The following is a 12,439-nucleotide window of genomic DNA, read 5'->3' as shown; positions in this document are numbered from 1 at the left end:
TGGTCCAGGGTTCGTTTTGCCCCTTTAAGCCTGTTTAGAAGTTGTTTAAGGCCCCTTTAGGGTGGTCCAGGGTTCGTTTTGCCCCTTTGGGCCTGTTTAGAAGTTGTTTGGGGCCCCTTTAGGGTGGTCCAGGGTTCGTTTTGCCCCTTTGAGCCTGTTTAGAAGTTGTTTGGGGCCCCTTTAGGGTGGTCCAGGGTTCGTTTTGCCCCTTTGGGCCTGTTTAGAAGTTGTTTAAGGCCCCTTTAGGGTGGTCCAGGGTTCGTGTTGCCCCTTTGAGCCTGTTTAGAAGTTGTTTAAGGCCCCTTTAGGGTGGTCCAGGGTTCGTTTTGCCCCTTTGAGCCTGTTTAGAAGTTGTTTGGGGCCCCTTTAGGGTGGTCCAGGGTTCGTTTTGCCCCTTTGGGCCTGTTTAGAAGTTGTTTAAGGCCCCTTTCGGGTGGTCCAGGGTTCGTTTTGCCCCTTTGGGCCTGTTTAGAAGTTGTTTGGGGCCCCTTTAGGGTGGTCCAGGGTTCGTTTTGCCCCTTTGAGCCTGTTTAGAAATTGTTTGGGGCCCCTTTAGGGTGGTCCAGGGTTCGTTTTGCCCCTTTGGGCCTGTTTAGAAGTTGTTTAAGGCCCCTTTAGGGTGGTCCAGGGTTCGTTTTGCCCCTTTGGGCCTGTTTAGAAGTTGTTTAAGGCCCCTTTAGGGTGGTCCAGGGTTCGTTTTGCCCCTTTGAGCCTGTTTAGAAGTTGTTTAAGTTGTTTAGAATATTATATTATTAATATAATATATTGAATATACATACGATATTATATTATTATTATAATATAATATTATATTATTAATAATATAATATTATATTATTATTATATTATATTATATTCAATATAATATATTGAATATACATACAATATATTAATTATGTTATGTATTACCTGTAATATTTCTAATAACATTACAGTATGATGGTATAGTACAATATAGTTATATATAATGCTATTATTGTGAATGCTAATACTTTGTATGTACATATAAAATTATATATAATATATAATCAATATCATTATATTGTGTTATTATTATATTTTATTACATTACAATATTACTATCAATATTATATGTATATACATTAAATTATATTATTATAAATTACATTGTCCATTATATACAAAATAATACATACATACATACTGTTATGATTGAGCCTCATGGCTCTGTTACTGACAGACGTGGGCGTAAGACTCCTCGAGAGTCAGATACTCTCGAGGAGCGAGAGAGAAAAAGACTGCGAGACATATTTGCAGCACCATCTGACGAGGAGTCTTTCGAAGGGTTTACGGAGAGAATGGAGGAGGGGCTGGTTAGCTCAGAGGAGGATGAGATGGATTGGACTCGGGTAAGGGAGGAAGTGGGTGCCACTGGCCATGATGGGACAGAAGATGAATGGGGACCTTCAGGATTAGACCCATGGCTTAGCTGGAGGGATGGGACGGGATCCACAGCTGGAGATGCTGTTGGGCGTAGTCAGAGGTGTTCCAGCTCTGACGAGGAAAGTGATGAGGAAACGCCCGGGTTAAGGAGGACAGCTGACAGTGATGAGGATTTGTAACTGGCATAAAATGGGGCTTGAGAGCAATTGCAAATTGCGTTGGGCAAGGTAATCTGGGCAAACGCTTGGGATCCGTGTGTGTGTGGGACGCTTCCCTGAAGACTTGTGTGCTTTCCTGTGCTGTGACGTAAGTTGATTGGAATCCAGGGTCAGACGGCGGGAGGGATTGTGTGGGCATTTGTTTGTGCAAACCTGTGCTTACTCTTATTAGCTTGACCTTCCGTCGTCTTCTTGACGGACGCCATCTCCTGCTTTGAGAACTCGGACTGAACTGACCACGGCTTGTCTTCCCCCCTTCTTGGACTTGGAAAAACTACAAACGTCTGCTTCTGGCTTTGATCTACGGAACGGAACTGGTCTACTCAACTGCTACAATCCTTGGCTGATTTACTCGTGTTGGAGATCCTGTCTGCTGTGTGTGTGGGGGAGCGACGCAAGTTACTCTAAGCACAGTGTTGGCAGCAGAGAGGAATCTGCTGCCAATTAGTTGCATTCTTTGTATCTTTTGTTCCTTGGCTTTCGTTTCGTTTATACCCAGGCTGAAGCAAGCAGTTTGTTTTTACCCGGATTAAACTCCGGTTTAATCCGGTTTATCTTTTGAACATTTACTTTTGCCCCTTTTTGCTCCTAAAGGCAAAAACTGCCTGGCCCTTGTGTTTTACGGGCATTTTTGAGTTCTGTAATCTAATAAACTCTGTTACTTTGAATCTTGTGGCGTTCTGTCCTTGACAGATTGCCCAACGCCCATAAAGAGTTTATTGCAGCAATAAACCCGTCAGGAAGACGATGGATGAGTTAAGGGCCAAAGTAGACCAATTGCAAACGGCTTTTACCGTTATCCAAACAGCTCAGGCTGTGAAAGGACATGTTTTGACTCCTGAACGCTTTGACGGAACCAGGTGCAAGTTGCCAACCTTTTTGGCACAAGTGGAGCTTTATTTTTCTCAGCTCAGTGCTCATGCTTTTCCTACAGACACTAGCAAGGTGGCCTTTATTTTGAGTTTGTTGACCGGTCCCGCAGGACAATGGGCCACTAATTTAATTTTGGGAAATGACCCAGTCAAGGACAATTTGAATAATTTCAAAAAGTTGTTAACTGATACTTTTGGGGATCCTCTCCGCACGGAGAACGCTGGGTGGGCTCTGTATCGGTTGAAACAGGGAAAGGGGACTGTTTTGGATTACTTAAATAAGTTTAACCTGTATCGCCACCAGCTGGATTGGGGGGAAAATGCATTCATGCTTTTATTTACTGCCGGGTTAAGTGATATGCTCCAGGATGAATTAGCACGCTTGGAGCCGGCTGAAAGCTGGGACGCCTTAGTAGCTAAGGTGCTGCGTTTAGACGCAAGGTTCGAGGCTCGTAAACACTCAAAAGCAATGTGTGCGCCACCCATGCATGTAACCAGGGCACCTGTGGTGATGGGGGAAGAGCCCATGGAGCTTGGGGTCTTTAAAAAGCTGTCTACAGAGGAAAAGAGCCGTAGGAGGCAGCTGGGCTTGTGTTTGTACTGTGGGAATGCTGGGCATTTTGCCAAAAATTGTAATGTGAAACCTTCCCAGCTTTCGGGAAAAGGCCAGCCCTAGTGCGACGTGAGTCCAACGCACTAGGGCTCCTCAAGCAGTCAACTGAGGGGAGGAAGCATGTTTTCGTACCCATTACATTATCTGTTGGGGGAAGGGAACTTGTTTCTACTTTGGCACTGCTGGACTCAGGGGCTACGGTCTCCTATGTAGATATTGAGTTTGCTAAGAAGCATGGCATTCCTAGAGTGCGCAAGGCATGCGACGTGTGGGTGGAAGGAGCAGATGGGAGACTGCTGGAGACTGGGGTGGTTAACCATGAAACCTCAGCAGTAACGTGGGAGGTGCAGGGAGTAACGGGAACGTTTGTGTGGGATATTACGAGCTTGCCTAGATATGATGTGATCCTGGGGATGGATTGGCTAGCTGTAGTAAACCCACATGTAGATTGGGCAACACGTAAAGTGATCTTAAAGAGGCAGGATTGTTGCACTCTAAATGTTACTCATTCTGATATGGAGGGAGTGCCTGCTGAGTATGGGGAGTTCTCTGATGTATTTTGTAAAAGAGAAGCGGACAAATTACCACCGCACAGGCCATATGATTGCGCCATCAAGTTGGCAGAAGGTGCGAAACTGCCAGCAGGGAGGCTGTATGCCTTGACTGTACCGGAAAGGCAAGCTTTGCGGGAGTTTCTAGATGAAAATTTAGCCAAGGGGTTTATTCGCCCATCTAGTTCTCCAACTGCGGCACCGGTATTCTTTGTAGCCAAAAAGACTGGGGAACTTAGGTTGGTCTGCGATTATCGGATCCTAAACAAATACACCATTCGGGATAGGTACCCGCTGCCTTTAATCTCGGAACTGTTATCAAGGGTGCAAGGGGCTAAGGTCTTTACCAAGCTTGACCTGCGGGGGGCCTATAACTTAATCCGTATACGGGAAGGGGATGAATGGAAGACGGCATTTAACACGTGTTTCGGATGCCACGAGTTCCGAGTCATGCCTTTTGGGCTTTGTAATGCTCCTGCGGTATTCCAGAGGTTCATGAACGATGTGTTCAGGGACCTAATTGACCAATTTTTAGTGATTTATTTGGATGATATCTTGATTTTTTCTAAGGACGAGAAAGAACATCGTCAACATGTCAAGCAGGTTCTGCACCGACTGCGGGCTAATGGGCTTTTCGCCAAGGCTTCCAAGTGCGTCTTTCATGTGCCTGAAGTGGAGTTCCTAGGTCATGTAGTGTCAGGTAGGGAACTTAAAATGGACCCACATAAGGTTGACGCCGTCAACTCATGGCAGGAGCTGAAGACTAAGAAGGATGTACAAAGGTTCTTGGGTTTCGCTAATTACTACCGGGAGTTTATTCCGAATTTTGCAAAGCTCACGGTACCTTTGACGCAGCTTCTGCGCAAGAAACAGCCATTTGTGTGGGGGCGGGAAGCTCACGAGGCGTTTCTACAACTAAAGTCTAGTTTTCAATCGGACAACATACTAACCCATCCTGATGTTGACAGACCGTTCGTGGTAGAAGCGGACGCTTCTAGCTACGCGTTGGGGGCTGTATTGTCTCAGAAGGATTCCTCAGGGACCTTGCGTCCCTGTGGATTTTACTCGCGGCAACTAACACCCTTCGAGCAGAACTATACCATATGGGAGAAGGAGTTGTTGGCGATTAAGGTGGCGTTTGAGGTGTGGCGGCACTGGCTTGAAGGGGCACGGCACCAGATCGTGGTCAGATCTGATCACAAGAACTTAGAGCACTTGCAAACAGCAAAGAAGTTAAACCAGCGTCAAATCCGCTGGGCTTTGTTTTTCTCCAGGTTTAACTTCAAGGTGCAGTTCGTGGAGGGGAAGGCAAACTTGCGGGCCGATGCTTTATCCCGCAAGCCGGAATTTAAGACCAATGAGCAGGTAGTATGTCAGACCATCTTGCCTACTGCCTCTCTGTGTGTTGTAGATAATGAGCTTGGGTTACATGACCAGATCCTTGAGGCTCAGAAGGATGATGTGTGGACTCAGGAGCAACTGATGCTGCTCTCTGCAGGTAACCGTACCATACTGCCGCATCTCCAGGATCAAGACGGGGTATTGGTGCGTAGGGGGCAGGTTTACGTACCAGTAGGGACCCTCAGGTTGGAGGTGATTAGAGCCCACCATGACGAACCCATGGCTGGGCACTTTGGCAGGTTCAAGACCGTACAGCTTATCACCAGGAGCTACTGGTGGCCAAAGATGCGGCAAGACATTCTGCGCTTTTGTGACAGCTGCGCCGTTTGTCAGCAGAGTAAGACGCCTGTTGGGCGCCCTAGAGGGTTGTTATCGTCTTTACCTGTTCCGGAGAGGCCATGGCAAATCATTTCCATGGATTTTATTTCAGATTTGCCTAAGTCTGGGGGTTATACTTGTATTTGGGTGGTGGTGGATTTATTTAGTAAACTGGCTCATTTTATTCCTTGTTCAACCATTCCGGCGGCCCCTACGTTGGCCTTACTATTTACAAAGCACATCTATCGTTTGCACGGAGCACCCGAGGTGATTATTTCAGATAGGGCTCCGCAATTTGTGTCACGCTTTTGGAAACACTTCCATGAGTGTTTGGGGACTAAGTTAAACGTGTCTTCAGCTTTCCATCCGCAAACGGATGGACAGTCGGAACGGGTTAATGGGCTCTTAGAGCAGTATCTGCGTTGTTTTTGTTTAGATCAACCCACGGCTTGGGTAAAGTGGTTACCGGTGGCGGAATTTGCTTACAACAATGCGGTGCACACGTCTAGTCAGCATACGCCATTTGAGCTAACTTATGGTTTTCACCCACGGGGAGGTGTGGCGCCGTCGACCAATGTGGTCTCTTCGGACCCTGTGTACCGCTCTTCGGAAATGGCTGCATTGCATGATGTTGCCCGTCGCTTACTGTTGGAAGCTAAGGCAACGCAGAAGACTCAGGCTGACCGCCACAGGCAGGCAGGGGAGGAGTTGGAAGAAGGGGATTTGGTGTGGTTATCTTCCAAACATATTAAACAGGCTGGGGGAAAGTTTGCGCCTCGGTATTTGGGTCCCTTTCCTATCGTTAAAAAGATTTCTTCTGTTGCGTTTCGTTTGCGTTTACCGTCTAGTTTAAAGGTCCATCCAGTCTTTCATCGTTCGCTGTTGAAACTTGATACCTCTAGTCGTCGTGGTGCTATAGCGGAGGGTATCACTGCCACTTCTCCGCCATCGGGGGAGGAGGCCTTTGTGAGAGGGGATAGTGTTATGATTGAGCCTCATGGCTCTGTTACTGACAGACGTGGGCGTAAGACTCCTCGAGAGTCAGATACTCTCGAGGAGCGAGAGAGAAAAAGACTGCGAGACATATTTGCAGCACCATCTGACGAGGAGTCTTTCGAAGGGTTTACGGAGAGAATGGAGGAGGGGCTGGTTAGCTCAGAGGAGGATGAGATGGATTGGACTCGGGTAAGGGAGGAAGTGGGTGCCACTGGCCATGATGGGACAGAAGATGAATGGGGACCTTCAGGATTAGACCCATGGCTTAGCTGGAGGGATGGGACGGGATCCACAGCTGGAGATGCTGTTGGGCGTAGTCAGAGGTGTTCCAGCTCTGACGAGGAAAGTGATGAGGAAACGCCCGGGTTAAGGAGGACAGCTGACAGTGATGAGGATTTGTAACTGGCATAAAATGGGGCTTGAGAGCAATTGCAAATTGCGTTGGGCAAGGTAATCTGGGCAAACGCTTGGGATCCGTGTGTGTGTGGGACGCTTCCCTGAAGACTTGTGTGCTTTCCTGTGCTGTGACGTAAGTTGATTGGAATCCAGGGTCAGACGGCGGGAGGGATTGTGTGGGCATTTGTTTGTGCAAACCTGTGCTTACTCTTATTAGCTTGACCTTCCGTCGTCTTCTTGACGGACGCCATCTCCTGCTTTGAGAACTCGGACTGAACTGACCACGGCTTGTCTTCCCCCCTTCTTGGACTTGGAAAAACTACAAACGTCTGCTTCTGGCTTTGATCTACGGAACGGAACTGGTCTACTCAACTGCTACAATCCTTGGCTGATTTACTCGTGTTGGAGATCCTGTCTGCTGTGTGTGTGGGGGAGCGACGCAAGTTACTCTAAGCACAGTGTTGGCAGCAGAGAGGAATCTGCTGCCAATTAGTTGCATTCTTTGTATCTTTTGTTCCTTGGCTTTCGTTTCGTTTATACCCAGGCTGAAGCAAGCAGTTTGTTTTTACCCGGATTAAACTCCGGTTTAATCCGGTTTATCTTTTGAACATTTACTTTTGCCCCTTTTTGCTCCTAAAGGCAAAAACTGCCTGGCCCTTGTGTTTTACGGGCATTTTTGAGTTCTGTAATCTAATAAACTCTGTTACTTTGAATCTTGTGGCGTTCTGTCCTTGACACATACCTACACACACACACACACACACACACACACATATATATATATATATAAAAATTTCAGCATAGCATGTTATGGGTCTTAAGGCTGGAAATAAATCAGATTGGTAAAAAAATGCAATTATTATTCTACTCCTTTCCTCTAGAAAGCTGTCTGAATTTTCAAAAATGTTGCCATGTGTTGTCAAAGGCTTTCATGGGTTGTGAGTTTCTGGGCTGCCACCTCAAAAAGCAGGGCCAGCTAACACCTCCAAACACAGGATTCCCCCAGGCAGGAAGCAGCCAGGCCTTGAAACTGCAGGCCATTCAATGCTAATAAAGGTGGCCAATAACAGCATTCACATTTGCCTGCAACAGACAAGGGTTCTTTCTCCCACCCTGGAAATTTCGCAGATATATAAAAGCCTCACCACTCCCTTAGTTTCCAGCCATAGATGTGGGCGAAACGTCAGGAGAGAATGCTTCTGGAACAGCCCGGAAAACTCACAACAACCCAAAAATTAAGCTTTTTTTTCTTCTCTGGAAAAGACCTTGTAGTTTTTTTTGTTTGATATAATATATATTATATATTAATATAGTACAATGTAAGAAATAATAATGGGTTTCCAGAAGCATTCTCTCCTGACGTTTCACCCACATCTCTGGCAGGCATCCTCAGAGGTTGTGAGGTCTGTTGGAAACGAGGCAAGTGGAATATATATATATATATATATATATATATATATATATATATAAGCCTCACCACTCCCTTATAGTTTCCAGCAATCTATGGTTTCCTGCCATAGATGTGGGTGAAACATCAGGAGAGAATGCTTCTGGGGCATAGCCATACAGCCCGGAAAACTCACAACAACCCAAAATTTTAGCCTTTTTCTTCTTCTCTGGAAAAGACCTTGTAATTATTATTATTTTTGGTTTGATATAATAAAATATAATAAATATTAATACATAAAATAGAAGTGAAAAGAAATGATCTGGATAAGAAATAAATCAGATTATAATAAATAAAAAAGAACAATATTCACCTGGTCCCTTCAGAAAAAGCTGTGGAAATTTTCAAAAATTTTGCCTTTATTTCTTCCGTCCGTTTCACAAGGCTTTGCCATTTCTGAGGTAATAATAAGAAGAGATTAAGGAAAAGCCTATTAAACATTAAATTAGGTTATGATTTTACAAATTAAGCACCAAAACATCATGTTAGACAACAAACTTGACAGAAAAAGTAGTTCAATAGGCAGTAATACTATGTAGTAACTACTGTATTTAAGAATTTAGCACCAAAATATCACAATGCATTGAAAACATTGACTACAAAAATGTGTTGGATAATCCAGAACGTTGGATAAGCGAGTGTTGCATAAGTGGGACTCTACTGTAGTTCAATGTGCTATGTAGTAATTACTTTATTTGCGAATTTAGCACCAAAATATCACAGTGCATTGAAAACATTGACTACAAAAATGCGTTGGATAATCCAGAACGTTGGACAAGCGAGTGTTGGATAAGTGATTGTGTATACAATTCGTTTCAGATAGGTGTATAAATGGAAGCATACATCAATGTGGTGTTTACACTTGGATACCACCTCCACAAGGGACATATTCTGGCATCCGCAATACTTCAGGCCCCAAACATTTGGGATAAGAAATACTCAACCTGTATTAATCTGGGGACCCTTCTACACTGCCATATAATCCAGATCATCAAAGCAAATAATCTACATTATCAGATGAGGTCCCTTCCACACATTTATAAAAAATCCACATTGAACTGAATTATCTGGCAGTGTAGACTCAGTAGGACCCTTCCACACAGCCCTATATTCCAGAATATCAAGGCAGAAAATCCCACATTATCTGAGTGTGAACTCAGATAACCCAGTTCAAAGCAGATATTGTGGAATTTTCTGCCTTGATATTCTGAGATATAGGGCTGTATGGAAGGGCCCTAAAATAACTCAGTTCAAAGCCGATATTGTAGATAATCTGCCTTGATATTCTGGGTTATATGGCTGTGTGGAAGGGCCCTGAGTCCACACTGCCAGAGAATCCAGTTCCAAGCAGATAATCTGGGGGCCCTTCTACATAGTTGAAAAAAATCCACATTATCTGCTTTGAACTGGATTATATGGCAGTGTAGACTAAGGGCCCTTCCAGGCAGCCCTATATCCCAGAATATCAAGGCAGAAAATCCCACAAGATCTGCTTTGAACTGGGTTATCTGAGTCTACACTGCTATATATTCAAACTGCCATTCTGGAGCAGAATGAAGGCGGCGGGGCCAGGAAGACATCTTTCCACCATGTCTCCTGTATCAATTAAATGCTGTAATATATAATAATATTATACTATACTAATATTATAATATATTGTATATACATGTAATATTAATAATAATATGATGCAATACAATGTAATAATTATAATTCACTATTATAATTGTATATTTATATTTCATGCTATATTACTAATAATATTGCAATATAGTCATATAATATAATATATTGTATGCATATATACATGTAAACCGCCCTGAGTCCCCTTCGGGGTGAGAATTGTGGGATATAAATGTAAATAAATAAATAATAAATATATGTTTCAATTCAAAGCAGATCATGTGGGATTTCTGCCTGGAATATAGAGCTGTGTGGATTATTTTGGATTACCTGGCAGTGTAGAAGGGGCCTGCATTTAACTGACTGAAAGTTTCGCCTCAGGACCCCACTGCAGTCACATGGATTCTCTCCCTACCTGCGTTTCTTCACAACGTGCCACAAAAGCGCCTTGAAACCTACACCAATGTGGGCTTTCTGTCTATCTTTCTATCCATCTAAAGGATAGATAGATATTAATACATGCTATTAATACAGCAAGTGGTGTTGAGTCCCAGAATCCTCTCCAACTGAGGCCACGTGACAAGGGAGCCCAAAAGAATGGTAACCCAAAGAGGCGCTTGTGTGGTTGCTTCGTTGGAGGCAGGGGGCGGGGCTTGCTCACAGGCCACGCCCCTTTCTCCCAAAGCGCCCCCGCCCCCCGACTGGTCCTCCTTGGTCCCAGAGGTTTGGATCCTAACGGGAGCGAGAGGCAAGGCGCATGCGCAGTCGGCCCGGCTCGCCCTGGCATCCTTTTTTCCCGTGAGGAGCTGGAGGGAGAGCTGGGCGCGGCGCTGTGAGGAGAGGAGAGGCGAGGAGACGGGGCCTCGGCTTCTTCCTCTCGGTTGAGGGGATGAGGGACCGCCTGGCGGAGCTGGCAGCGGTGAGGGGCGACGGGAGGCGGGAAGGAGCAGGGGCCTGAGGAGGGGGAGGGGGCAGGAAGCTGCAGCCAGTCCTGCAAAAAGCCCGGATGTCTTTGTCAACTGCAGCTCCCCTCACCAAATGCAACACATGTTCTTGAGATAGGACGCCTCTAAATATTCCACTCAGCCCTCCACGATTCCTACCTTATGCACACTGGACATCTCTTCTATGGGCCCTTCCACACTGCCCTTGATCCCAGAGTATATATGAGTCCCCACTGCCAGATAATCTGGGATCAGATCCTGGGATAAAAGGCCCTTTGTAGTACAAAACAAAAACAAAGTGTAGGTTGTCGAAGGCTTTCATGGCCGGAATCACTGAAATGTTGTGCATTTTCCTGCTGTCTGGCCAGGTCCCAGAAGCATTCCCTCCTGACGTTTCGCCCACATCTATGGCAGGCATCTCAGAGGTTGTGAGGTTGTATATCGGAAACCTCACAAGCCCTGCCATAGATGTGGACGAAACGTCAGGAGAGAATGCTTCTGGAATGTGGCCAGACAGCAGGAAAATGCACAACGACGCACAAGAAATCTATGGCAGGGGTTGTGAGGTTTCTGAAATACCTCACGACATCTGGGGATGCCTGCCATAGATGTGGGCGAAACGTCAGGAGAGAATGCTTCTGCGACATGACCAGACAGCCCAGAAAATGCACAACAAAGGATAGGTTGTGAGTTTTCTGGGCTGTCTGGCCACGTTCGAGAAGCATTCTCTCCTGAAGATTCACCCAAATCTATGGCAGGCATCCTCAGAGGTTGTGAGGTATATTGGAGATCTCATAACCTCTGAGGATGCCTGCCATACATGTAGGTGAAACGTCAGGAGAGAATGCTTCTCGAACGTGGCCAGACAACTCAGAAAATGCACAACAACCCAGTGATTCCAGCCATGAATGCCTTCGACAACACATTAAACAAAGGATGGCAAGAATCACCTTGAGCAAAAACCAGGCCCCTTCTACAATCCATATTATCTGTTTTGATGTGAATGATATGAGTCTACACTGCCGTATAACCTAGTCCAGGCATGGGCAAACTTTGGTCCTCCAGGAATTGTGGGAGTTGAAGTCCAAAACACCTGGAGGGCCAAAAAGTTGGGAACCAGTGGAATAAATAAATGACAGGCAGTGATGATGGAAGGAATGAGGCATAAGGTGTCACATAAGCTCTTTGAATGCAACTTGGAATCTAAATGGTTAAAATAAATAAAATCTGTTTTGCTTGTGTGCATACACACACATGTCCTACATACACTGCCTGGTTTGATACTATAAGTAATTAGTTTTTCATAAGTGTAAAGAATACTTCACTCGAATCCAAGTTTCTTATTTGCTGAATGCAAATTGAACGTGTCTTTCAGTCTCTTATTTCTTTAATCCATTTCTGTGCCATCCTCTATGTAATTGATCTCCTGAGTTTTAATCTGTTGGAAATTTGGTTTTCTGCCTTGTTTGTAGTAGATGATATTTGGCCCATGGTTATATAAAGTTGGCTGCTGTTGGTTTGTTAAACTAGCTCACTACAGCACAAATATTCCCATTTAATGTCTACAAACTACATATAGAAGGATGGAGAACGTTGTGTTATCAAGTCACATGGAAAGTAGAATGCATATTTCTGAGTGATGGGTTATTTTAAGAT

General features: G+C 45.0%; 1 long non-coding RNA gene across 1 annotated transcript; it reads right to left on the bottom strand.

Annotated features, from left to right (window-relative positions):
- Positions 1-8,528: 8,528 nt before the first annotated feature.
- On the bottom strand, positions 8,529-10,405 carry LOC134295268 (uncharacterized). Its single transcript, XR_010001797.1, has 2 exons — positions 10,255-10,405; positions 8,529-8,612 (listed from the first exon to the last, which is right to left on the bottom strand). It is a non-coding gene; the product is annotated as an uncharacterized LOC134295268 (long non-coding RNA).
- Positions 10,406-12,439: the final 2,034 nt, after the last annotated feature.

The sequence above is a fragment of the Anolis carolinensis genome, unplaced genomic scaffold (genome assembly GCF_035594765.1).
Source record: "Anolis carolinensis isolate JA03-04 unplaced genomic scaffold, rAnoCar3.1.pri scaffold_163, whole genome shotgun sequence".
Taxonomy (NCBI): Eukaryota; Metazoa; Chordata; class Lepidosauria; order Squamata; family Dactyloidae; genus Anolis; species Anolis carolinensis.
Note: the sequence above shows the minus strand (reverse complement) of the source record. Positions and strands in the feature narration are given on the sequence as shown.